We start from the raw sequence: 23,181 nt of genomic DNA on the forward strand, positions 1-23,181 counted from the left end.
TCATAATTTTTTTTATCCTTGACCGCTTTTTTCGAAAGGGCCACGGTGGGAGGGGCTGTTACAAAATTCATTTGCCTCCTGTGAGGATCGAACTCACGACCTCTGGTTTACTAGACCAACGCTCTGCCACTGAGCTAAGGAGGCGCCTCCTAGCGCGCTTTTCGGGTACTTTGTTCTTACAGACTAGTGAATCGGAGACCTTCAGCTCGAAACGCACCGCATGAGCGACCATTATTTGCATTTCGTTAGCACAGCTGCTGCTTTCCTACACATCTCACACCATATCGATGTACAAATTAAATTCCAAAACAAATTTATTTCATTTCAGAGTTACTTTCAGCTTCAAATACCGTTCCTCTGATATTCATCCGAAGCTAGGCATCGTCGTAACCCGTTACGTTCATCACGCAAGGCTCACGAGAGGGGCGCATGTTGGATCCGCGTAGACACAAAATTTTGAAGCGCCCATCGTGGGGCTCAAACCCACGACCCTGAGATTAAGAGTCTCATGCTCTACCGACTGAGCTAGCCGGGCTGTACACAAGGGTTACGAGCCATACAATACTGATTTGACCTGCGACCATCTATTGAAGATTCTTTTGACTACAGCTTATTTCCTGCTGCCACAAATCAGCTACAATCCTATTTAATGAAAAATTGTCTCCGAAAGGCATCAAATCTGCTTGAAATGATACGTGGCTATCAGCACCATTATTCAACACACATGCTCGACTGTGCGCAGACGCCTGTGGCGTAGCCCTTGGGTCCTGAATCAGATGCAGTAGTTGCAACAAAAACTCTCCTGAACGGCACTGTGCCGAAAATTTCGCTACAGATCACCCTTGTGTTGCTTGTGCTTCAGGTAGACGCCGGTTTTGCAGCCAGGAAGCGGACAGCAGCTACTTTCAACTAGTTTTGCAGTACTCAAACAACACACTAAAACAGCATGCATCTTTTATAGAACAGGAAAAACTCGACCGTGACAGGATTCGAACATGCAATCTTCCGATCCGAAGTCCGACGCCTTATCCATTAGGCCACACGGTCACTGGCGCAATATGCTTCCCCACACACACCTCATTTTCACCATTTGTACACTTGGCGGAATGAATTTCCCATCTTTGACCCAGTTCTCCATCTCAAATTTTAGTACTAAAAGTGCGACGCTACTTCTTGCTGTGTCCCATGACGACGACGATGATAATCGCGAGGGTCTTTATCAGGGGTAGAAAATACATCACAAGAACTAAGTATTTCACGTCGGCATTCACCGGAGACTGCCAAAAGCAGCAGTGTCTGGTGCCCACTTTAATAGCACCATTCACACTATTCATTTGCGAGAGCATTTCTTAAATACCGCACCCATTCATAATTTTTTTTATCCTTGACCGCTTTTTTCGAAAGGGCCACGGTGGGAGGGGCTGTTACAAAATTCATTTGCCTCCTGTGAGGATCGAACTCACGACCTCTGGTTTACTAGACCAGCGCTCTGCCACTGAGCTAAGGAGGCGCCTCCTAGCGCGCTTTTCGGGTACTTTGTTCTTACAGACTAGTGAATCGGAGCCCTTCAGCTCGAAACGCACCGCATGAGCGACCATTATTTGCATTTCGTTAGCACAGCTGCTGCTTTCCTACACATCTCACACCATATCGATGTACAAATTAAATTCCAAAACAAATTTATTTCATTTCAGAGTTACTTTCAGCTTCAAATACCGTTCCTCTGATATTCATCCGAAGCTAGGCATCGTCGTAACCCGTTACGTTCATCACGCAAGGCTCACGAGAGGGGCGCATGTTGGATCCGCGTAGACACAAAATTTTGAGGCGCCCAGCGTGGGGCTCGAACCCACGACCCTGAGATTAAGAGTCTCATGCTCTACCGACTGAGCTAGCCGGGCTGTACACAAGGGTTACGAGCCATACAATACTGATTTGACCTGCGACCATCTATTGAAGATTCTTTTGACTACAGCTTATTTCCTGCTGCCACAAATCAGCTACAATCCTATTTAATGAAAAATTGTCTCCGAAAGGCATCAAATCTGCTTGAAATGATACGTGGCTATCAGCACCATTATTCAACACACATGCTCGACTGTGCGCAGACGCCTGTGGCGTAGCCCTTGGGTCCTGAATCAGATGCAGTAGTTGCAACAAAAACTCTCCTGAACGGCACTGTGCCGAAAATTTCGCTACAGATCACCCTTGTGTTGCTTGTGCTTCAGGTAGACGCCGGTTTTGCAGCCAGGAAGCGGACAGCAGCTACTTTCAACTAGTTTTGCAGTACTCAAACAACACACTAAAACAGCATGCATCTTTTGCAGAACAGGAAAAACTCGACCGTGACAGGATTCGAACCTGCAATCTTCGGATCCGAAGTCCGACGCCTTATCCATTAGGCCACACGGTCACTGGCGCAATATGCTTCCCCACACACACCTCATTTTCACCATTTGTACACTTGGCGGAATGAATTTCCCATCTTTGACCCAGTTCTCCATCTCAAATTTTAGTACTAAAAGTGCGACGCTACTTCTTGCTGTGTCCCATCGCAAGTTACATTCAAGCCCTTATGACGCTGATCAAACAAGAGGTGGCAAATCAGCTTCAATCGCTTAGTGCCATCTCAGTCGCTTGCGGAAGGTACCTCACCTTAAGTGATACAATGGCGAGTTGTCGCTATTACCAAAGCGCCGCCGCCGCCGTAGACGACGATGATAATCGCGAGGGTCTTTATCAGGGGTAGAAAATACATCACAAGAACTAAGTATTTCACGTCGGCATTCACCGGAGACTGCCAAAAGCAGCAGTGTCTGGTGCCCACTTTAATAGCACCATTCACACTATTCATTTGCGAGAGCATTTCTTAAATACCGCACCCATTCATAATTTTTTTTATCCTTGTCCGCTTTTTTCGAAAGGGCCACGGTGGGAGGGGCTGTTACAAAATTCATTTGCCTCCTGTGAGGATCGAACTCACGAACTCTGGTTTACTAGACCAACGCTCTGCCACTGAGCTAAGGAGGCGCCTCCTAGCGCGCTTTTCGGGTACTTTGTTCTTACAGACTAGTGAATCGGAGACCTTCAGCTCGAAACGCACCGCATGAGCGACCATTATTTGCATTTCGTTAGCACAGCTGCTGCTTTCCTACACATCTCACACCATATCGATGTACAAATTAAATTCCAAAACAAATTTATTTCATTTCAGAGTTACTTTCAGCTTCAAATACCGTTCCTCTGATATTCATCCGAAGCTAGGCATCGTCGTAACCCGTTACGTTCATCACGCAAGGCTCACGAGAGGGGCGCATGTTGGATCCGCGTAGACACATAATTTTGAGGCGCCCAGCGTGGGGCTCGAACCCACGACCCTGAGATTAAGAGTCTCATGCTCTACCGACTGAGCTAGCCGGGCTGTACACAAGGGTTACGAGCCATACAATACTGATTTGACCTGCGACCATCTATTGAAGATTCTTTTGACTACAGCTTATTTCCTTTTGCCACAAATCAGCTACAATCCTATTTAATGAAAAATTGTCTCCGAAAGGCATCAAATCTGCTTGAAATGATACGTGGCTATCAGCACCATTATTCAACACACATGCTCGACTGTGCGCAGACGCCTGTGGCGTAGCCCTTGGCTCCTGAATCAGATGCAGTAGTTGCAACAAAAACTCTCCTGAACGGCACTGTGCCGAAAATTTCGCTACAGATCACCCTTGTGTTGCTTGTGCTTCAGGTAGACGCCGGTTTTGCAGCCAGGAAGCGGACAGCAGCTACTTTCAACTAGTTTTGCAGTACTCAAACAACACACTAAAACAGCATGCATCTTTTGCAGAACAGGAAAAACTCGACCGTGACAGGATTCGAACCTGCAATCTTCCGATCCGAAGTCCGACGCCTTATCCATTAGGCCACACGGTCACTGGCGCAATATGCTTCCCCACACACACCTCATTTTCACCATTTGTACACTTGGCGGAATGAATTTCCCATCTTTGACCCAGTTCTCCATCTCAAATTTTAGTACTAAAAGTGCGACGCTACTTCTTGCTGTGTCCCATCGCAAGTTACATTCAAGCCCTTATGACGCTGATCAAACAAGAGGTGGCAAATCAGCTTCAATCGCTTAGTGCCATCTCAGTCGCTTGCGGAAGGTACCTCACCTTAAGTGATACAATGGCGAGTTGTCGCTATTACCAAAGCGCCGCCGCCGCCGCCGCCGCCGCCGCCGACGACGACGACGACGATGATAATCGCGAGGGTCTTTATCAGGGGTAGAAAATACATCACAAGAACTAAGTATTTCACGTCGGCATTCACCGGAGACTGCCAAAAGCAGCAGTGTCTGGTGCCCACTTTAATAGCACCATTCACACTATTCATTTGCGAGAGCATTTCTTAAATACCGCACCCATTCATAATTTTTTTTATCCTTGACCGCTTTTTTCGAAAGGGCCACGGTGGGAGGGGCTGTTACAAAATTCATTTGCCTCCTGTGAGGATCGAACTCACGACCTCTGGTTTACTAGACCAACGCTCTGCCACTGAGCTAAGGAGGCGCCTCCTAGCGCGCTTTTCGGGTACTTTGTTCTTACAGACTAGTGAATCGGAGACCTTCAGCTCGAAACGCACCGCATGAGCGACCATTATTTGCATTTCGTTAGCACAGCTGCTGCTTTCCTACACATCTCACACCATATCGATGTACAAATTAAATTCCAAAACAAATTTATTTCATTTCAGAGTTACTTTCAGCTTCAAATACCGTTCCTGTGATATTCATCCGAAGCTAGGCATCGTCGTAACCCGTTACGTTCATCACGCAAGGCTCACGAGAGGGGCGCATGTTGGATCCGCGTAGACACAAAATTTTGAGGCGCCCAGCGTGGGGCTCGAACCCACGACCCTGAGATTAAGAGTCTCATGCTCTACCGACTGAGCTAGCCGGGCTGTACACAAGGGTTACGAGCCATACAATACTGATTTGACCTGCGACCATCTATTGAAGATTCTTTTGACTACAGCTTATTTCCTGCTGCCACAAATCAGCTACAATCATATTTAATGAAAAATTGTCTCCGAAAGGCATCAAATCTGCTTGAAATGATACGTGGCTATCAGCACCATTATTCAACACACATGCTCGACTGTGCGCAGACGCCTGTGGCGTAGCCCTTGGGTCCTGAATCAGATGCAGTAGTTGCAACAAAAACTCTCCTGAACGGCACTGTGCCGAAAATTTCGCTACAGATCACCCTTGTGTTGCTTGTGCTTCAGGTAGACGCCGGTTTTGCAGCCAGGAAGCGGACAGCAGCTACTTTCAACTAGTTTTGCAGTACTCAAACAACACACTAAAACAGCATGCATCTTTTGCAGAACAGGAAAAACTCGACCGTGACAGGATTCGAACCTGCAATCTTCGGATCCGAAGTACGACGCCTTATCCATTAGGCCACACGGTCACTGGCGCAATATGCTTCCCCACACACCTCATTTTCACCATTGGACATTTGGCGGAATGAATTTCCCATCTTTGACCCAGTTCTCCATCTCAAATTTTAGTACTAAAAGTGCGACGCTACTTCTTGCTGTGTCCCATCGCAAGTTACATTCAAGCCCTTATGACGCTGATCAAACAAGAGGTGGCAAATCAGCTTCAATCGCTTAGTGCCATCTCAGTCGCTTGCGGAAGGTACCTCACCTTAAGTGATACAATGGCGAGTTGTCGCTATTACCAAAGCGCCGCCGCCGCCGCCGCCGCCGACGACGATGATAATCGCGAGGGTCTTTATCAGGGGTAGAAAATACATCACAAGAACTAAGTATTTCACGTCGGCATTCACCGGAGACTGCCAAAAGCAGCAGTGTCTGGTGCCCACTTTAATAGCACCATTCACACTATTCATTTGCGAGAGCATTTCTTAAATACCGCACCCATTCATAATTTTTTTTATCCTTGACCGCTTTTTTCGAAAGGGCCACGGTGGGAGGGGCTGTTACAAAATTCATTTGCCTCCTGTGAGGATCGAACTCACGACCTCTGGTTTACTAGACCAGCGCTCTGCCACTGAGCTAAGGAGGCGCCTCCTAGCGCGCTTTTCGGGTACTTTGTTCTTACAGACTAGTGAATCGGAGACCTTCAGCTCGAAACGCACCGCATGAGCGACCATTATTTGCATTTCGTTAGCACAGCTGCTGCTTTCCTACACATCTCACACCATATCGATGTACAAATTAAATTCCAAAACAAATTTATTTCATTTCAGAGTTACTTTCAGCTTCAAATACCGTTCCTGTGATATTCATCCGAAGCTAGGCATCGTCGTAACCCGTTACGTTCATCACGCAAGGCTCACGAGAGGGGCGCATGTTGGATCCGCGTAGACACAAAATTTTGAGGCGCCCAGCGTGGGGCTCGAACCCACGACCCTGAGATTAAGAGTCTCATGCTCTACCGACTGAGCTAGCCGGGCTGTACACAAGGGTTACGAGCCATACAATACTGATTTGACCTGCGACCATCTATTGAAGATTCTTTTGACTACAGCTTATTTCCTTTTGCCACAAATCAGCTACAATCATATTTAATGAAAAATTGTCTCCGAAAGGCATCAAATCTGCTTGAAATGATACGTGGCTATCAGCACCATTATTCAACACACATGCTCGACTGTGCGCAGACGCCTGTGGCGTAGCCCTTGGGTCCTGAATCAGATGCAGTAGTTGCAACAAAAACTCTCCTGAACGGCACTGTGCCGAAAATTTCGCTACAGATCACCCTTGTGTTGCTTGTGCTTCAGGTAGACGCCGGTTTTGCAGCCAGGAAGCGGACAGCAGCTACTTTCAACTAGTTTTGCAGTACTCAAACAACACACTAAAACAGCATGCATCTTTTGCAGAACAGGAAAAACTCGACCGTGACAGGATTCGAACCTGCAATCTTCGGATCCGAAGTCCGACGCCTTATCCATTAGGCCACACGGTCACTGGCGCAATATGCTTCCCCACACACACCTCATTTTCACCATTTGTACATTTGGCGGAATGAATTTCCCATCTTTGACCCAGTTCTCCATCTCAAATTTTAGTACTAAAAGTGCGACGCTACTTCTTGCTGTGTCCCATCGCAAGTTACATTCAAGCCCTTATGACGCTGATCAAACAAGAGGTGGCAAATCAGCTTCAATCGCTTAGTGCCATCTCAGTCGCTTGCGGAAGGTACCTCACCTTAAGTGATACAATGGCGAGTTGTCGCTATTACCAAAGCGCCGCCGCCGCCGCCGACGACGACGACGACGACGATGATAATCGCGAGGGTCTTTATCAGGGGTAGAAAATACATCACAAGAACTAAGTATTTCACGTCGGCATTCACCGGAGACTGCCAAAAGCAGCAGTGTCTGGTGCCCACTTTAATAGCACCATTCACACTATTCATTTGCGAGAGCATTTCTTAAATACCGCACCCATTCATAATTTTTTTTATCCTTGACCGCTTTTTTCGAAAGGGCCACGGTGGGAGGGGCTGTTACAAAATTCATTTGCCTCCTGTGAGGATCGAACTCACGACCTCTGGTTTACTAGACAAGCGCTCTGCCACTGAGCTAAGGAGGCGCCTCCTAGCGCGCTTTTCGGGTACTTTGTTCTTACAGACTAGTGAATCGGAGACCTTCAGCTCGAAACGCACCGCATGAGCGACCATTATTTGCATTTCGTTAGCACAGCTGCTGCTTTCCTACACATCTCACACCATATCGATGTACAAATTAAATTCCAAAACAAATTTATTTCATTTCAGAGTTACTTTCAGCTTCAAATACCGTTCCTCTGATATTCATCCGAAGCTAGGCATCGTCGTAACCCGTTACGTTCATCACGCAAGGCTCACGAGAGGGGCGCATGTTGGATCCGCGTAGACACAAAATTTTGAGGCGCCCAGCGTGGGGCTCGAACCCACGACCCTGAGATTAAGAGTCTCATGCTCTACCGACTGAGCTAGCCGGGCTGTACACAAGGGTTACGAGCCATACAATACTGATTTGACCTGCGACCATCTATTGAAGATTCTTTTGACTACAGCTTATTTCCTGCTGCCACAAATCAGCTACAATCATATTTAATGAAAAATTGTCTCCGAAAGGCATCAAATCTGCTTGAAATGATACGTGGCTATCAGCACCATTATTCAACACACATGCTCGACTGTGCGCAGACGCCTGTGGCGTAGCCCTTGGGTCCTGAATCAGATGCAGTAGTTGCAACAAAAACTCTCCTGAACGGCACTGTGCCGAAAATTTCGCTACAGATCACCCTTGTGTTGCTTGTGCTTCAGGTAGACGCCGGTTTTGCAGCCAGGAAGCGGACAGCAGCTACTTTCAACTAGTTTTGCAGTACTCAAACAACACACTAAAACAGCATGCATCTTTTGCAGAACAGGAAAAACTCGACCGTGACAGGATTCGAACCTGCAATCTTCGGATCCGAAGTCCGACGCCTTATCCATTAGGCCACACGGTCACTGGCGCAATATGCTTCCCCACACACACCTCATTTTCACCATTGGACATTTGGCGGAATGAATTTCCCATCTTTGACCCAGTTCTCCATCTCAAATTTTAGTACTAAAAGTGCGACGCTACTTCTTGCTGTGTCCCATCGCAAGTTACATTCAAGCCCTTATGACGCTGATCAAACAAGAGGTGGCAAATCAGCTTCAATCGCTTAGTGCCATCTCAGTCGCTTGCGGAAGGTACCTCACCTTAAGTGATACAATGGCGAGTTGTCGCTATTACCAAAGCGCCGCCGCCGCCGCCGCCGCCGACGACGATGATAATCGCGAGGGTCTTTATCAGGGGTAGAAAATACATCACAAGAACTAAGTATTTCACGTCGGCATTCACCGGAGACTGCCAAAAGCAGCAGTGTCTGGTGCCCACTTTAATAGCACCATTCACACTATTCATTTGCGAGAGCATTTCTTAAATACCGCACCCATTCATAATTTTTTTTATCCTTGACCGCTTTTTTCGAAAGGGCCACGGTGGGAGGGGCTGTTACAAAATTCATTTGCCTCCTGTGAGGATCGAACTCACGACCTCTGGTTTACTAGACCAGCGCTCTGCCACTGAGCTAAGGAGGCGCCTCCTAGCGCGCTTTTCGGGTACTTTGTTCTTACAGACTAGTGAATCGGAGACCTTCAGCTCGAAACGCACCGCATGAGCGACCATTATTTGCATTTCGTTAGCACAGCTGCTGCTTTCCTACACATCTCACACCATATCGATGTACAAATTAAATTCCAAAACAAATTTATTTCATTTCAGAGTTACTTTCAGCTTCAAATACCGTTCCTGTGATATTCATCCGAAGCTAGGCATCGTCGTAACCCGTTACGTTCATCACGCAAGGCTCACGAGAGGGGCGCATGTTGGATCCGCGTAGACACAAAATTTTGAGGCGCCCAGCGTGGGGCTCGAACCCACGACCCTGAGATTAAGAGTCTCATGCTCTACCGACTGAGCTAGCCGGGCTGTACACAAGGGTTACGAGCCATACAATACTGATTTGACCTGCGACCATCTATTGAAGATTCTTTTGACTACAGCTTATTTCCTTTTGCCACAAATCAGCTACAATCATATTTAATGAAAAATTGTCTCCGAAAGGCATCAAATCTGCTTGAAATGATACGTGGCTATCAGCACCATTATTCAACACACATGCTCGACTGTGCGCAGACGCCTGTGGCGTAGCCCTTGGGTCCTGAATCAGATGCAGTAGTTGCAACAAAAACTCTCCTGAACGGCACTGTGCCGAAAATTTCGCTACAGATCACCCTTGTGTTGCTTGTGCTTCAGGTAGACGCCGGTTTTGCAGCCAGGAAGCGGACAGCAGCTACTTTCAACTAGTTTTGCAGTACTCAAACAACACACTAAAACAGCATGCATCTTTTGCAGAACAGGAAAAACTCGACCGTGACAGGATTCGAACCTGCAATCTTCGGATCCGAAGTCCGACGCCTTATCCATTAGGCCACACGGTCACTGGCGCAATATGCTTCCCCACACACACCTCATTTTCACCATTTGTACATTTGGCGGAATGAATTTCCCATCTTTGACCCAGTTCTCCATCTCAAATTTTAGTACTAAAAGTGCGACGCTACTTCTTGCTGTGTCCCATCGCAAGTTACATTCAAGCCCTTATGACGCTGATCAAACAAGAGGTGGCAAATCAGCTTCAATCGCTTAGTGCCATCTCAGTCGCTTGCGGAAGGTACCTCACCTTAAGTGATACAATGGCGAGTTGTCGCTATTACCAAAGCGCCGCCGCCGCCGCCGACGACGACGACGACGACGACGATGATAATCGCGAGGGTCTTTATCAGGGGTAGAAAATACATCACAAGAACTAAGTATTTCACGTCGGCATTCACCGGAGACTGCCAAAAGCAGCAGTGTCTGGTGCCCACTTTAATAGCACCATTCACACTATTCATTTGCGAGAGCATTTCTTAAATACCGCACCCATTCATAATTTTTTTTATCCTTGACCGCTTTTTTCGAAAGGGCCACGGTGGGAGGGGCTGTTACAAAATTCATTTGCCTCCTGTGAGGATCGAACTCACGACCTCTGGTTTACTAGACCAACGCTCTGCCACTGAGCTAAGGAGGCGCCTCCTAGCGCGCTTTTCGGGTACTTTGTTCTTACAGACTAGTGAATCGGAGACCTTCAGCTCGAAACGCACCGCATGAGCGACCATTATTTGCATTTCGTTAGCACAGCTGCTGCTTTCCTACACATCTCACACCATATCGATGTACAAATTAAATTCCAAAACAAATTTATTTCATTTCAGAGTTACTTTCAGCTTCAAATACCGTTCCTCTGATATTCATCCGAAGCTAGGCATCGTCGTAACCCGTTACGTTCATCACGCAAGGCTCACGAGAGGGGCGCATGTTGGATCCGCGTAGACACAAAATTTTGAGGCGCCCAGCGTGGGGCTCGAACCCACGACCCTGAGATTAAGAGTCTCATGCTCTACCGACTGAGCTAGCCGGGCTGTACACAAGGGTTACGAGCCATACAATACTGATTTGACCTGCGACCATCTATTGAAGATTCTTTTGACTACAGCTTATTTCCTGCTGCCACAAATCAGCTACAATCATATTTAATGAAAAATTGTCTCCGAAAGGCATCAAATCTGCTTGAAATGATACGTGGCTATCAGCACCATTATTCAACACACATGCTCGACTGTGCGCAGACGCCTGTGGCGTAGCCCTTGGGTCCTGAATCAGATGCAGTAGTTGCAACAAAAACTCTCCTGAACGGCACTGTGCCGAAAATTTCGCTACAGATCACCCTTGTGTTGCTTGTGCTTCAGGTAGACGCCGGTTTTGCAGCCAGGAAGCGGACAGCAGCTACTTTCAACTAGTTTTGCAGTACTCAAACAACACACTAAAACAGCATGCATCTTTTGCAGAACAGGAAAAACTCGACCGTGACAGGATTCGAACCTGCAATCTTCGGATCCGAAGTCCGACGCCTTATCCATTAGGCCACACGGTCACTGGCGCAATATGCTTCCCCACACACCTCATTTTCACCATTTGTACATTTGGCGGAATGAATTTCCCATCTTTGACCCAGTTCTCCATCTCAAATTTTAGTACTAAAAGTGCGACGCTACTTCTTGCTGTGTCCCATCGCAAGTTACATTCAAGCCCTTATGACGCTGATCAAACAAGAGGTGGCAAATCAGCTTCAATCGCTTAGTGCCATCTCAGTCGCTTGCGGAAGGTACCTCACCTTAAGTGATACAATGGCGAGTTGTCGCTATTACCAAAGCGCCGCCGCCGCCGCCGCCGACGACGACGACGATGATAATCGCGAGGGTCTTTATCAGGGGTAGAAAATACATCACAAGAACTAAGTATTTCACGTCGGCATTCACCGGAGACTGCCAAAAGCAGCAGTGTCTGGTGCCCACTTTAATAGCACCATTCACACTATTCATTTGCGAGAGCATTTCTTAAATACCGCACCCATTCATAATTTTTTTTATCCTTGACCGCTTTTTTCGAAAGGGCCACGGTGGGAGGGGCTGTTACAAAATTCATTTGCCTCCTGTGAGGATCGAACTCACGACCTCTGGTTTACTAGACCAACGCTCTGCCACTGAGCTAAGGAGGCGCCTCCTAGCGCGCTTTTCGGGTACTTTGTTCTTACAGACTAGTGAATCGGAGACCTTCAGCTCGAAACGCACCGCATGAGCGACCATTATTTGCATTTCGTTAGCACAGCTGCTGCTTTCCTACACATCTCACACCATATCGATGTACAAATTAAATTCCAAAACAAATTTATTTCATTTCAGAGTTACTTTCAGCTTCAAATACCGTTCCTGTGATATTCATCCGAAGCTAGGCATCGTCGTAACCCGTTACGTTCATCACGCAAGGCTCACGAGAGGGGCGCATGTTGGATCCGCGTAGACACAAAATTTTGAGGCGCCCAGCGTGGGGCTCGAACCCACGACCCTGAGATTAAGAGTCTCATGCTCTACCGACTGAGCTAGCCGGGCTGTACACAAGGGTTACGAGCCATACAATACTGATTTGACCTGCGACCATCTATTGAAGATTCTTTTGACTACAGCTTATTTCCTTTTGCCACAAATCAGCTACAATCATATTTAATGAAAAATTGTCTCCGAAAGGCATCAAATCTGCTTGAAATGATACGTGGCTATCAGCACCATTATTCAACACACATGCTCGACTGTGCGCAGACGCCTGTGGCGTAGCCCTTGGGTCCTGAATCAGATGCAGTAGTTGCAACAAAAACTCTCCTGAACGGCACTGTGCCGAAAATTTCGCTACAGATCACCCTTGTGTTGCTTGTGCTTCAGGTAGACGCCGGTTTTGCAGCCAGGAAGCGGACAGCAGCTACTTTCAACTAGTTTTGCAGTACTCAAACAACACACTAAAACAGCATGCATCTTTTGCAGAACAGGAAAAACTCGACCGTGACAGGATTCGAACCTGCAATCTTCCGATCCGAAGTCCGACGCCTTATCCATTAGGCCACACGGTCACTGGCGCAATATGCTTCCCCACACACACCTCATTTTCACCATTTGTACATTTGGCGGAATGAATTTCCCATCTTTGACCCAGTTCTCCATCTCAAATTTTAGTACTAAAAGTGCGACGCTACTTCTTGCTGTGTCCCATCGCAAGTTACATTCAAGCCCTTATGACGCTGATCAAACAAGAGGTGGCAAATCAGCTTCAATCGCTTAGTGCCATCTCAGTCGCTTGCGGAAGGTACCTCACCTTAAGTGATACAATGGCGAGTTGTCGCTATTACCAAAGCGCCGCCGCCGCCGCCGACGACGACGACGACGACGATGATAATCGCGAGGGTCTTTATCAGGGGTAGAAAATACATCACAAGAACTAAGTATTTCACGTCGGCATTCACCGGAGACTGCCAAAAGCAGCAGTGTCTGGTGCCCACTTTAATAGCACCATTCACACTATTCATTTGCGAGAGCATTTCTTAAATACCGCACCCATTCATAATTTTTTTTATCCTTGACCGCTTTTTTCGAAAGGGCCACGGTGGGAGGGGCTGTTACAAAATTCATTTGCCTCCTGTGAGGATCGAACTCACGACCTCTGGTTTACTAGACAAGCGCTCTGCCACTGAGCTAAGGAGGCGCCTCCTAGCGCGCTTTTCGGGTACTTTGTTCTTACAGACTAGTGAATCGGAGACCTTCAGCTCGAAACGCACCGCATGAGCGACCATTATTTGCATTTCGTTAGCACAGCTGCTGCTTTCCTACACATCTCACACCATATCGATGTACAAATTAAATTCCAAAACAAATTTATTTCATTTCAGAGTTACTTTCAGCTTCAAATACCGTTCCTCTGATATTCATCCGAAGCTAGGCATCGTCGTAACCCGTTACGTTCATCACGCAAGGCTCACGAGAGGGGCGCATGTTGGATCCGCGTAGACACAAAATTTTGAGGCGCCCAGCGTGGGGCTCGAACCCACGACCCTGAGATTAAGAGTCTCATGCTCTACCGACTGAGCTAGCCGGGCTGTACACAAGGGTTACGAGCCATACAATACTGATTTGACCTGCGACCATCTATTGAAGATTCTTTTGACTACAGCTTATTTCCTTTTGCCACAAATCAGCTACAATCATATTTAATGAAAAATTGTCTCCGAAAGGCATCAAATCTGCTTGAAATGATACGTGGCTATCAGCACCATTATTCAACACACATGCTCGACTGTGCGCAGACGCCTGTGGCGTAGCCCTTGGGTCCTGAATCAGATGCAGTAGTTGCAACAAAAACTCTCCTGAACGGCACTGTGCCGAAAATTTCGCTACAGATCACCCTTGTGTTGCTTGTGCTTCAGGTAGACGCCGGTTTTGCAGCCAGGAAGCGGACAGCAGCTACTTTCAACTAGTTTTGCAGTACTCAAACAACACACTAAAACAGCATGCATCTTTTGCAGAACAGGAAAAACTCGACCGTGACAGGATTCGAACCTGCAATCTTCGGATCCGAAGTCCGACGCCTTATCCATTAGGCCACACGGTCACTGGCGCAATATGCTTCCCCACACACCTCATTTTCACCATTTGTACATTTGGCGGAATGAATTTCCCATCTTTGACCCAGTTCTCCATCTCAAATTTTAGTACTAAAAGTGCGACGCTACTTCTTGCTGTGTCCCATCGCAAGTTACATTCAAGCCCTTATGACGCTGATCAAACAAGAGGTGGCAAATCAGCTTCAATCGCTTAGTGCCATCTCAGTCGCTTGCGGAAGGTACCTCACCTTAAGTGATACAATGGCGAGTTGTCGCTATTACCAAAGCGCCGCCGCCGCCGCCGACGACGACGACGACGACGATGATAATCGCGAGGGTCTTTATCAGGGGTAGAAAATACATCACAAGAACTAAGTATTTCACGTCGGCATTCACCGGAGACTGCCAAAAGCAGCAGTGTCTGGTGCCCACTTTAATAGCACCATTCACACTATTCATTTGCGAGAGCATTTCTTAAATACCGCACCCATTCATAATTTTTTTTATCCTTGACCGCTTTTTTCGAAAGGGCCACGGTGGGAGGGGCTGTTACAAAATTCATTTGCCTCCTGTGAGGATCGAACTCACGACCTCTGGTTTACTAGACCAGCGCTCTGCCACTGAGCTAGGGAGGCGCCTCCTAGCGCGCTTTTCGGGTACTTTGTTCTTACAGACTAGTGAATCGGAGACCTTCAGCTCGAAACGCACCGCATGAGCGACCATTATTTGCATTTCGTTAGCACAGCTGCTGCTTTCCTACACATCTCACACCATATCGATGTACAAATTAAATTCCAAAACAAATTTATTTCATTTCAGAGTTACTTTCAGCTTCAAATACCGTTCCTGTGATATTCATCCGAAGCTAGGCATCGTCGTAACCCGTTACGTTCATCACGCAAGGCTCACGAGAGGGGCGCATGTTGGATCCGCGTAGACACAAAATTTTGAGGCGCCCAGCGTGGGGCTCGAACCCACGACCCTGAGATTAAGAGTCTCATGCTCTACCGACTGAGCTAGCCGGGCTGTACACAAGGGTTACGAGCCATACAATACTGATTTGACCTGCGACCATCTATTGAAGATTCTTTTGACTACAGCTTATTTCCTTTTGCCACAAATCAGCTACAATCATATTTAATGAAAAATTGTCTCCGAAAGGCATCAAATCTGCTTGAAATGATACGTGGCTATCAGCACCATTATTCAACACACATGCTCGACTGTGCGCAGACGCCTGTGGCGTAGCCCTTGGGTCCTGAATCAGATGCAGTAGTTGCAACAAAAACTCTCCTGAACGGCACTGTGCCGAAAATTTCGCTACAGATCACCCTTGTGTTGCTTGTGCTTCAGGTAGACGCCGGTTTTGCAGCCAGGAAGCGGACAGCAGCTACTTTCAACTAGTTTTGCAGTACTCAAACAACACACTAAAACAGCATGCATCTTTTGCAGAACAGGAAAAACTCGACCGTGACAGGATTCGAACCTGCAATCTTCCGATCCGAAGTCCGACGCCTTATCCATTAGGCCACACGGTCACTGGCGCAATATGCTTCCCCACACACACCTCATTTTCACCATTTGTACATTTGGCGGAATGAATTTCCCATCTTTGACCCAGTTCTCCATCTCAAATTTTAGTACTAAAAGTGCGACGCTACTTCTTGCTGTGTCCCATCGCAAGTTACATTCAAGCCCTTATGACGCTGATCAAACAAGAGGTGGCAAATCAGCTTCAATCGCTTAGTGCCATCTCAGTCGCTTGCGGAAGGTACCTCACCTTAAGTGATACAATGGCGAGTTGTCGCTATTACCAAAGCGCCGCCGCCGCCGCCGCCGACGACGACGACGACGACGACGATGATAATCGCGAGGGTCTTTATCAGGGGTAGAAAATACATCACAAGAACTAAGTATTTCACGTCGGCATTCACCGGAGACTGCCAAAAGCAGCAGTGTCTGGTGCCCACTTTAATAGCACCATTCACACTATTCATTTGCGAGAGCATTTCTTAAATACCGCACCCATTCATAATTTTTTTTATCCTTGACCGCTTTTTTCGAAAGGGCCACGGTGGGAGGGGCTGTTACAAAATTCATTTGCCTCCTGTGAGGATCGAACTCACGACCTCTGGTTTACTAGACCAGCGCTCTGCCACTGAGCTAAGGAGGCGCCTCCTAGCGCGCTTTTCGGGTACTTTGTTCTTACAGACTAGTGAATCGGAGACCTTCAGCTCGAAACGCACCGCATGAGCGACCATTATTTGCATTTCGTTAGCACAGCTGCTGCTTTCCTACACATCTCACACCATATCGATGTACAAATTAAATTCCAAAACAAATTTATTTCATTTCAGAGTTACTTTCAGCTTCAAATACCGTTCCTGTGATATTCATCCGAAGCTAGGCATCGTCGTAACCCGTTACGTTCATCACGCAAGGCTCACGAGAGGGGCGCATGTTGGATCCGCGTAGACACAAAATTTTGAGGCGCCCAGCGTGGGGCTCGAACCCACGACCCTGAGATTAAGAGTCTCATGCTCTACCGACTGAGCTAGCCGGGCTGTACACAAGGGTTACGAGCCATACAATACTGATTTGACCTGCGACCATCTATTGAAGATTCTTTTGACTACAGCTTATTTCCTTTTGCCACAAATCAGCTACAATCATATTTAATGAAAAATTGTCTCCGAAAGGCATCAAATCTGCTTGAAATGATACGTGGCTATCAGCACCATTATTCAACACACATGCTCGACTGTGCGCAGACGCCTGTGGCGTAGCCCTTGGGTCCTGAATCAGATGCAGTAGTTGCAACAAAAACTCTCCTGAACGGCACTGTGCCGAAAATTTCGCTACAGATCACCCTTGTGTTGCTTGTGCTTCAGGTAGACGCCGGTTTTGCAGCCAGGAAGCGGACAGCAGCTACTTTCAACTAGTTTTGCAGTACTCAAACAACACACTAAAACAGCATGCATCTTTTGCAGAACAGGAAAAACTCGACCGTGACAGGATTCGAACCTGCAATCTTCCGATCCGAAGTCCGACGCCTTATCCATTAGGCCACACGGTCACTGGCGCAATATGCTTCCCCACACACACCTCATTTTCACCATTTGTACATTTGGCGGAATGAATTTCCCATCTTTGACCCAGTTCTCCATCTCAAATTTTAGTACTAAAAGTGCGACGCTACTTCTTGCTGTGTCCCATCGCAAGTTACATTCAAGCCCTTATGACGCTGATCAAACAAGAGGTGGCAAATCAGCTTCAATCGCTTAGTGCCATCTCAGTCGCTTGCGGAAGGTACCTCACCTTAAGTGATACAATGGCGAGTTGTCGCTATTACCAAAGCGCCGCCGCCGCCGCCGCCGCCGACGACGACGACGACGATGATAATCGCGAGGGTCTTTATCAGGGGTAGAAAATACATCACAAGAACTAAGTATTTCACGTCGGCATTCACCGGAGACTGCCAAAAGCAGCAGTGTCTGGTGCCCACTTTAATAGCACCATTCACACTATTCATTTGCGAGAGCATTTCTTAAATACCGCACCCATTCATAATTTTTTTTATCCTTGACCGCTTTTTTCGAAAGGGCCACGGTGGGAGGGGCTGTTACAAAATTCATTTGCCTCCTGTGAGGATCGAACTCACGACCTCTGGTTTACTAGACCAGCGCTCTGCCACTGAGCTAAGGAGGCGCCTCCTAGCGCGCTTTTCGGGTACTTTGTTCTTACAGACTAGTGAATCGGAGACCTTCAGCTCGAAACGCACCGCATGAGCGACCATTATTTGCATTTCGTTAGCACAGCTGCTGCTTTCCTACACATCTCACACCATATCGATGTACAAATTAAATTCCAAAACAAATTTATTTCATTTCAGAGTTACTTTCAGCTTCAAATACCGTTCCTGTGATATTCATCCGAAGCTAGGCATCGTCGTAACCCGTTACGTTCATCACGCAAGGCTCACGAGAGGGGCGCATGTTGGATCCGCGTAGACACAAAATTTTTAGGCGCCCAGCGTGGGGCTCGAACCCACGACCCTGAGATTAAGAGTCTCATGCTCTACCGACTGAGCTAGCCGGGCTGTACACAAGGGTTACGAGCCATACAATACTGATTTGACCTGCGACCATCTATTGAAGATTCTTTTGACTACAGCTTATTTCCTTTTGCCACAAATCAGCTACAATCATATTTAATGAAAAATTGTCTCCGAAAGGCATCAAATCTGCTTGAAATGATACGTGGCTATCAGCACCATTATTCAACACACATGCTCGACTGTGCGCAGACGCCTGTGGCGTAGCCCTTGGGTCCTGAATCAGATGCAGTAGTTGCAACAAAAACTCTCCTGAACGGCACTGTGCCGAAAATTTCGCTACAGATCACCCTTGTGTTGCTTGTGCTTCAGGTAGACGCCGGTTTTGCAGCCAGGAAGCGGACAGCAGCTACTTTCAACTAGTTTTGCAGTACTCAAACAACACACTAAAACAGCATGCATCTTTTGCAGAACAGGAAAAACTCGACCGTGACAGGATTCGAACCTGCAATCTTCCGATCCGAAGTCCGACGCCTTATCCATTAGGCCACACGGTCACTGGCGCAATATGCTTCCCCACACACACCTCATTTTCACCATTTGTACATTTGGCGGAATGAATTTCCCATCTTTGACCCAGTTCTCCATCTCAAATTTTAGTACTAAAAGTGCGACGCTACTTCTTGCTGTGTCCCATCGCAAGTTACATTCAAGCCCTTATGACGCTGATCAAACAAGAGGTGGCAAATCAGCTTCAATCGCTTAGTGCCATCTCAGTCGCTTGCGGAAGGTACCTCACCTTAAGTGATACAATGGCGAGTTGTCGCTATTACCAAAGCGCCGCCGCCGCCGCCGCCGCCGCCGACGACGACGACGACGATGATAATCGCGAGGGTCTTTATCAGGGGTAGAAAATACATCACAAGAACTAAGTATTTCACGTCGGCATTCACCGGAGACTGCCAAAAGCAGCAGTGTCTGGTGCCCACTTTAATAGCACCATTCACACTATTCATTTGCGAGAGCATTTCTTAAATACCGCACCCATTCATAATTTTTTTTATCCTTGACCGCTTTTTTCGAAAGGGCCACGGTGGGAGGGGCTGTTACAAAATTCATTTGCCTCCTGTGAGGATCGAACTCACGACCTCTGGTTTACTAGACCAGCGCTCTGCCACTGAGCTAAGGAGGCGCCTCCTAGCGCGCTTTTCGGGTACTTTGTTCTTACAGACTAGTGAATCGGAGACCTTCAGCTCGAAACGCACCGCATGAGCGACCATTATTTGCATTTCGTTAGCACAGCTGCTGCTTTCCTACACATCTCACACCATATCGATGTACAAATTAAATTCCAAAACAAATTTATTTCATTTCAGAGTTACTTTCAGCTTCAAATACCGTTCCTCTGATATTCATCCGAAGCTAGGCATCGTCGTAACCCGTTACGTTCATCACGCAAGGCTCACGAGAGGGGCGCATGTTGGATCCGCGTAGACACAAAATTTTGAGGCGCCCAGCGTGGGGCTCGAACCCACGACCCTGAGATTAAGAGTCTCATGCTCTACCGACTGAGCTAGCCGGGCTGTACACAAGGGTTACGAGCCATACAATACTGATTTGACCTGCGACCATCTATTGAAGATTCTTTTGACTACAGCTTATTTCCTTTTGCCACAAATCAGCTACAATCATATTTAATGAAAAATTGTCTCCGAAAGGCATCAAATCTGCTTGAAATGATACGTGGCTATCAGCACCATTATTCAACACACATGCTCGACTGTGCGCAGACGCCTGTGGCGTAGCCCTTGGGTCCTGAATCAGATGCAGTAGTTGCAACAAAAACTCTCCTGAACGGCACTGTGCCGAAAATTTCGCTACAGATCACCCTTGTGTTGCTTGTGCTTCAGGTAGACGCCGGTTTTGCAGCCAGGAAGCGGACAGCAGCTACTTTCAACTAGTTTTGCAGTACTCAAACAACACACTAAAACAGCATGCATCTTTTGCAGAACAGGAAAAACTCGACCGTGACAGGATTCGAACCTGCAATCTTCGGATCCGAAGTCCGACGCCTTATCCATTAGGCCACACGGTCACTGGCGCAATATGCTTCCCCACACACCTCATTTTCACCATTTGTACATTTGGCGGAATGAATTTCCCATCTTTGACCCAGTTCTCCATCTCAAATTTTAGTACTAAAAGTGCGACGCTACTTCTTGCTGTGTCCCATCGCAAGTTACATTCAAGCCCTTATGACGCTGATCAAACAAGAGGTGGCAAATCAGCTTCAATCGCTTAGTGCCATCTCAGTCGCTTGCGGAAGGTACCTCACCTTAAGTGATACAATGGCGAGTTGTCGCTATTACCAAAGCGCCGCCGCCGCCGTAGACGACGATGATAATCGCGAGGGTCTTTATCAGGGGTAGAAAATACATCACAAGAACTAAGTATTTCACGTCGGCATTCACCGGAGACTGCCAAAAGCAGCAGTGTCTGGTGCCCACTTTAATAGCACCATTCACACTATTCATTTGCGAGAGCATTTCTTAAATACCGCACCCATTCATAATTTTTTTTATCCTTGACCGCTTTTTTCGAAAGGGCCACGGTGGGAGGGGCTGTTGCAAAATTCATTTGCCTCCTGTGAGGATCGAACTCACGACCTCTGGTTTACTAGACCAACGCTCTGCCACTGAGCTAAGGAGGCGCCTCCTAGCGCGCTTTTCGGGTACTTTGTTCTTACAGACTAGTGAATCGGAGACCTTCAGCTCGAAACGCACCGCATGAGCGACCATTATTTGCATTTCGTTAGCACAGCTGCTGCTTTCCTACACATCTCACACCATATCGATGTACAAATTAAATTCCAAAACAAATTTATTTCATTTCAGAGTTACTTTCAGCTTCAAATACCGTTCCTCTGATATTCATCCGAAGCTAGGCATCGTCGTAACCCGTTACGTTCATCACGCAAGGCTCACGAGAGGGGCGCATGTTGGATCCGCGTAGACACAAAATTTTGAGGCGCCCAGCGTGGGGCTCGAACCCACGACCCTGAGATTAAGAGTCTCATGCTCTACCGACTGAGCTAGCCGGGCTGTACACAAGGGTTACGAGCCATACAATACTGATTTGACCTGCGACCATCTATTGAAGATTCTTTTGACTACAGCTTATTTCCTGCTGCCACAAATCAGCTACAATCATATTTAATGAAAAATTGTCTCCGAAAGGCATCAAATCTGCTTGAAATGATACGTGGCTATCAGCACCATTATTCAACACACATGCTCGACTGTGCGCAGACGCCTGTGGCGTAGCCCTTGGGTCCTGAATCAGATGCAGTAGTTGCAACAAAAACTCTCCTGAACGGCACTGTGCCGAAAATTTCGCTACAGATCACCCTTGTGTTGCTTGTGCTTCAGGTAGACGCCGGTTTTGCAGCCAGGAAGCGGACAGCAGCTACTTTCAACTAGTTTTGCAGTACTCAAACAACACACTAAAACAGCATGCATCTTTTGCAGAACAGGAAAAACTCGACCGTGACAGGATTCGAACCTGCAATCTTCGGATCCGAAGTACGACGCCTTATCCATTAGGCCACACGGTCACTGGCGCAATATGCTTCCCCACACACCTCATTTTCACCATTGGACATTTGGCGGAATGAATTTCCCATCTTTGACCCAGTTCTCCATCTCAAATTTTAGTACTAAAAGTGCGACGCTACTTCTTGCTGTGTCCCATCGCAAGTTACATTCAAGCCCTTATGACGCTGATCAAACAAGAGGTGGCAAATCAGCTTCAATCGCTTAGTGCCATCTCAGTCGCTTGCGGAAGGTACCTCACCTTAAGTGATACAATGGCGAGTTGTCGCTATTACCAAAGCGCCGCCGCCGCCGCCGCCGCCGACGACGATGATAATCGCGAGGGTCTTTATCAGGGGTAGAAAATACATCACAAGAACTAAGTATTTCACGTCGGCATTCACCGGAGACTGCCAAAAGCAGCAGTGTCTGGTGCCCACTTTAATAGCACCATTCACACTATTCATTTGCGAGAGCATTTCTTAAATACCGCACCCATTCATAATTTTTTTTATCCTTGACCGCTTTTTTCGAAAGGGCCACGGTGGGAGGGGCTGTTACAAAATTCATTTGCCTCCTGTGAGGATCGAACTCACGACCTCTGGTTTACTAGACCAACGCTCTGCCACTGAGCTAAGGAGGCGCCTCCTAGCGCGCTTTTCGGGTACTTTGTTCTTACAGACTAGTGAATCGGAGACCTTCAGCTCGAAACGCACCGCATGAGCGACCATTATTTGCATTTCGTTAGCACAGCTGCTGCTTTCCTACACATCTCACACCATATCGATGTACAAATTAAATTCCAAAACAAATTTATTTCATTTCAGAGTTACTTTCAGCTTCAAATACCGTTCCTGTGATATTCATCCGAAGCTAGGCATCGTCGTAACCCGTTAC

General features: G+C 47.2%; 46 non-coding genes across 46 annotated transcripts; all 46 read right to left on the reverse strand.

Moving 5' to 3' along the window:
• Window positions 1-72: 72 nt before the first annotated feature.
• On the reverse strand, window positions 73-144 carry Trnat-agu (transfer RNA threonine (anticodon AGU)). The gene has a single exon. It is a non-coding gene; the product is annotated as a tRNA-Thr (tRNA).
• Window positions 145-462: 318 nt separating this feature from the next.
• Trnak-cuu (transfer RNA lysine (anticodon CUU)) lies at window positions 463-535 on the reverse strand. Its single transcript has one exon. It is a non-coding gene; the product is annotated as a tRNA-Lys (tRNA).
• Window positions 536-974: 439 nt separating this feature from the next.
• Trnar-ucg (transfer RNA arginine (anticodon UCG)) lies at window positions 975-1,047 on the reverse strand. The gene has a single exon. It is a non-coding gene; the product is annotated as a tRNA-Arg (tRNA).
• A 391-nt stretch (window positions 1,048-1,438) lies between these two features.
• On the reverse strand, window positions 1,439-1,510 carry Trnat-agu (transfer RNA threonine (anticodon AGU)). Its single transcript has one exon. It is a non-coding gene; the product is annotated as a tRNA-Thr (tRNA).
• A 318-nt stretch (window positions 1,511-1,828) lies between these two features.
• On the reverse strand, window positions 1,829-1,901 carry Trnak-cuu (transfer RNA lysine (anticodon CUU)). Its single transcript has one exon. It is a non-coding gene; the product is annotated as a tRNA-Lys (tRNA).
• A 439-nt stretch (window positions 1,902-2,340) lies between these two features.
• On the reverse strand, window positions 2,341-2,413 carry Trnar-ucg (transfer RNA arginine (anticodon UCG)). The gene has a single exon. It is a non-coding gene; the product is annotated as a tRNA-Arg (tRNA).
• A 545-nt stretch (window positions 2,414-2,958) lies between these two features.
• Window positions 2,959-3,030, reverse strand: Trnat-agu (transfer RNA threonine (anticodon AGU)). Its single transcript has one exon. It is a non-coding gene; the product is annotated as a tRNA-Thr (tRNA).
• Window positions 3,031-3,348: 318 nt separating this feature from the next.
• On the reverse strand, window positions 3,349-3,421 carry Trnak-cuu (transfer RNA lysine (anticodon CUU)). The gene has a single exon. It is a non-coding gene; the product is annotated as a tRNA-Lys (tRNA).
• A 439-nt stretch (window positions 3,422-3,860) lies between these two features.
• Trnar-ucg (transfer RNA arginine (anticodon UCG)) lies at window positions 3,861-3,933 on the reverse strand. Its single transcript has one exon. It is a non-coding gene; the product is annotated as a tRNA-Arg (tRNA).
• Window positions 3,934-4,499: 566 nt separating this feature from the next.
• Window positions 4,500-4,571, reverse strand: Trnat-agu (transfer RNA threonine (anticodon AGU)). Its single transcript has one exon. It is a non-coding gene; the product is annotated as a tRNA-Thr (tRNA).
• A 318-nt stretch (window positions 4,572-4,889) lies between these two features.
• On the reverse strand, window positions 4,890-4,962 carry Trnak-cuu (transfer RNA lysine (anticodon CUU)). The gene has a single exon. It is a non-coding gene; the product is annotated as a tRNA-Lys (tRNA).
• A 439-nt stretch (window positions 4,963-5,401) lies between these two features.
• Window positions 5,402-5,474, reverse strand: Trnar-ucg (transfer RNA arginine (anticodon UCG)). Its single transcript has one exon. It is a non-coding gene; the product is annotated as a tRNA-Arg (tRNA).
• Window positions 5,475-6,022: 548 nt separating this feature from the next.
• Trnat-agu (transfer RNA threonine (anticodon AGU)) lies at window positions 6,023-6,094 on the reverse strand. Its single transcript has one exon. It is a non-coding gene; the product is annotated as a tRNA-Thr (tRNA).
• A 318-nt stretch (window positions 6,095-6,412) lies between these two features.
• Trnak-cuu (transfer RNA lysine (anticodon CUU)) lies at window positions 6,413-6,485 on the reverse strand. The gene has a single exon. It is a non-coding gene; the product is annotated as a tRNA-Lys (tRNA).
• Window positions 6,486-6,924: 439 nt separating this feature from the next.
• On the reverse strand, window positions 6,925-6,997 carry Trnar-ucg (transfer RNA arginine (anticodon UCG)). Its single transcript has one exon. It is a non-coding gene; the product is annotated as a tRNA-Arg (tRNA).
• A 557-nt stretch (window positions 6,998-7,554) lies between these two features.
• On the reverse strand, window positions 7,555-7,626 carry Trnat-agu (transfer RNA threonine (anticodon AGU)). The gene has a single exon. It is a non-coding gene; the product is annotated as a tRNA-Thr (tRNA).
• A 318-nt stretch (window positions 7,627-7,944) lies between these two features.
• Trnak-cuu (transfer RNA lysine (anticodon CUU)) lies at window positions 7,945-8,017 on the reverse strand. Its single transcript has one exon. It is a non-coding gene; the product is annotated as a tRNA-Lys (tRNA).
• Window positions 8,018-8,456: 439 nt separating this feature from the next.
• Trnar-ucg (transfer RNA arginine (anticodon UCG)) lies at window positions 8,457-8,529 on the reverse strand. Its single transcript has one exon. It is a non-coding gene; the product is annotated as a tRNA-Arg (tRNA).
• Window positions 8,530-9,079: 550 nt separating this feature from the next.
• On the reverse strand, window positions 9,080-9,151 carry Trnat-agu (transfer RNA threonine (anticodon AGU)). Its single transcript has one exon. It is a non-coding gene; the product is annotated as a tRNA-Thr (tRNA).
• Window positions 9,152-9,469: 318 nt separating this feature from the next.
• On the reverse strand, window positions 9,470-9,542 carry Trnak-cuu (transfer RNA lysine (anticodon CUU)). Its single transcript has one exon. It is a non-coding gene; the product is annotated as a tRNA-Lys (tRNA).
• Window positions 9,543-9,981: 439 nt separating this feature from the next.
• Trnar-ucg (transfer RNA arginine (anticodon UCG)) lies at window positions 9,982-10,054 on the reverse strand. Its single transcript has one exon. It is a non-coding gene; the product is annotated as a tRNA-Arg (tRNA).
• Window positions 10,055-10,614: 560 nt separating this feature from the next.
• On the reverse strand, window positions 10,615-10,686 carry Trnat-agu (transfer RNA threonine (anticodon AGU)). Its single transcript has one exon. It is a non-coding gene; the product is annotated as a tRNA-Thr (tRNA).
• Window positions 10,687-11,004: 318 nt separating this feature from the next.
• Trnak-cuu (transfer RNA lysine (anticodon CUU)) lies at window positions 11,005-11,077 on the reverse strand. The gene has a single exon. It is a non-coding gene; the product is annotated as a tRNA-Lys (tRNA).
• Window positions 11,078-11,516: 439 nt separating this feature from the next.
• Window positions 11,517-11,589, reverse strand: Trnar-ucg (transfer RNA arginine (anticodon UCG)). The gene has a single exon. It is a non-coding gene; the product is annotated as a tRNA-Arg (tRNA).
• A 552-nt stretch (window positions 11,590-12,141) lies between these two features.
• On the reverse strand, window positions 12,142-12,213 carry Trnat-agu (transfer RNA threonine (anticodon AGU)). Its single transcript has one exon. It is a non-coding gene; the product is annotated as a tRNA-Thr (tRNA).
• A 318-nt stretch (window positions 12,214-12,531) lies between these two features.
• Trnak-cuu (transfer RNA lysine (anticodon CUU)) lies at window positions 12,532-12,604 on the reverse strand. Its single transcript has one exon. It is a non-coding gene; the product is annotated as a tRNA-Lys (tRNA).
• A 439-nt stretch (window positions 12,605-13,043) lies between these two features.
• On the reverse strand, window positions 13,044-13,116 carry Trnar-ucg (transfer RNA arginine (anticodon UCG)). The gene has a single exon. It is a non-coding gene; the product is annotated as a tRNA-Arg (tRNA).
• A 557-nt stretch (window positions 13,117-13,673) lies between these two features.
• Trnat-agu (transfer RNA threonine (anticodon AGU)) lies at window positions 13,674-13,745 on the reverse strand. The gene has a single exon. It is a non-coding gene; the product is annotated as a tRNA-Thr (tRNA).
• Window positions 13,746-14,063: 318 nt separating this feature from the next.
• Window positions 14,064-14,136, reverse strand: Trnak-cuu (transfer RNA lysine (anticodon CUU)). Its single transcript has one exon. It is a non-coding gene; the product is annotated as a tRNA-Lys (tRNA).
• A 439-nt stretch (window positions 14,137-14,575) lies between these two features.
• Window positions 14,576-14,648, reverse strand: Trnar-ucg (transfer RNA arginine (anticodon UCG)). The gene has a single exon. It is a non-coding gene; the product is annotated as a tRNA-Arg (tRNA).
• A 555-nt stretch (window positions 14,649-15,203) lies between these two features.
• Trnat-agu (transfer RNA threonine (anticodon AGU)) lies at window positions 15,204-15,275 on the reverse strand. The gene has a single exon. It is a non-coding gene; the product is annotated as a tRNA-Thr (tRNA).
• A 318-nt stretch (window positions 15,276-15,593) lies between these two features.
• Trnak-cuu (transfer RNA lysine (anticodon CUU)) lies at window positions 15,594-15,666 on the reverse strand. The gene has a single exon. It is a non-coding gene; the product is annotated as a tRNA-Lys (tRNA).
• A 439-nt stretch (window positions 15,667-16,105) lies between these two features.
• Window positions 16,106-16,178, reverse strand: Trnar-ucg (transfer RNA arginine (anticodon UCG)). The gene has a single exon. It is a non-coding gene; the product is annotated as a tRNA-Arg (tRNA).
• A 563-nt stretch (window positions 16,179-16,741) lies between these two features.
• Window positions 16,742-16,813, reverse strand: Trnat-agu (transfer RNA threonine (anticodon AGU)). The gene has a single exon. It is a non-coding gene; the product is annotated as a tRNA-Thr (tRNA).
• A 318-nt stretch (window positions 16,814-17,131) lies between these two features.
• On the reverse strand, window positions 17,132-17,204 carry Trnak-cuu (transfer RNA lysine (anticodon CUU)). The gene has a single exon. It is a non-coding gene; the product is annotated as a tRNA-Lys (tRNA).
• A 439-nt stretch (window positions 17,205-17,643) lies between these two features.
• On the reverse strand, window positions 17,644-17,716 carry Trnar-ucg (transfer RNA arginine (anticodon UCG)). Its single transcript has one exon. It is a non-coding gene; the product is annotated as a tRNA-Arg (tRNA).
• A 560-nt stretch (window positions 17,717-18,276) lies between these two features.
• Trnat-agu (transfer RNA threonine (anticodon AGU)) lies at window positions 18,277-18,348 on the reverse strand. Its single transcript has one exon. It is a non-coding gene; the product is annotated as a tRNA-Thr (tRNA).
• Window positions 18,349-18,666: 318 nt separating this feature from the next.
• Window positions 18,667-18,739, reverse strand: Trnak-cuu (transfer RNA lysine (anticodon CUU)). The gene has a single exon. It is a non-coding gene; the product is annotated as a tRNA-Lys (tRNA).
• Window positions 18,740-19,178: 439 nt separating this feature from the next.
• Trnar-ucg (transfer RNA arginine (anticodon UCG)) lies at window positions 19,179-19,251 on the reverse strand. The gene has a single exon. It is a non-coding gene; the product is annotated as a tRNA-Arg (tRNA).
• A 563-nt stretch (window positions 19,252-19,814) lies between these two features.
• Trnat-agu (transfer RNA threonine (anticodon AGU)) lies at window positions 19,815-19,886 on the reverse strand. The gene has a single exon. It is a non-coding gene; the product is annotated as a tRNA-Thr (tRNA).
• A 318-nt stretch (window positions 19,887-20,204) lies between these two features.
• Trnak-cuu (transfer RNA lysine (anticodon CUU)) lies at window positions 20,205-20,277 on the reverse strand. The gene has a single exon. It is a non-coding gene; the product is annotated as a tRNA-Lys (tRNA).
• A 439-nt stretch (window positions 20,278-20,716) lies between these two features.
• Trnar-ucg (transfer RNA arginine (anticodon UCG)) lies at window positions 20,717-20,789 on the reverse strand. The gene has a single exon. It is a non-coding gene; the product is annotated as a tRNA-Arg (tRNA).
• Window positions 20,790-21,332: 543 nt separating this feature from the next.
• On the reverse strand, window positions 21,333-21,404 carry Trnat-agu (transfer RNA threonine (anticodon AGU)). The gene has a single exon. It is a non-coding gene; the product is annotated as a tRNA-Thr (tRNA).
• A 318-nt stretch (window positions 21,405-21,722) lies between these two features.
• Trnak-cuu (transfer RNA lysine (anticodon CUU)) lies at window positions 21,723-21,795 on the reverse strand. Its single transcript has one exon. It is a non-coding gene; the product is annotated as a tRNA-Lys (tRNA).
• A 439-nt stretch (window positions 21,796-22,234) lies between these two features.
• On the reverse strand, window positions 22,235-22,307 carry Trnar-ucg (transfer RNA arginine (anticodon UCG)). The gene has a single exon. It is a non-coding gene; the product is annotated as a tRNA-Arg (tRNA).
• A 548-nt stretch (window positions 22,308-22,855) lies between these two features.
• Trnat-agu (transfer RNA threonine (anticodon AGU)) lies at window positions 22,856-22,927 on the reverse strand. The gene has a single exon. It is a non-coding gene; the product is annotated as a tRNA-Thr (tRNA).
• Between the last annotated feature and the right edge of the window lie 254 nt (window positions 22,928-23,181).

The sequence above is a fragment of the Schistocerca cancellata genome, chromosome 8, assembly GCF_023864275.1.
Source record: "Schistocerca cancellata isolate TAMUIC-IGC-003103 chromosome 8, iqSchCanc2.1, whole genome shotgun sequence".
Taxonomy (NCBI): domain Eukaryota; kingdom Metazoa; phylum Arthropoda; class Insecta; order Orthoptera; family Acrididae; genus Schistocerca; species Schistocerca cancellata.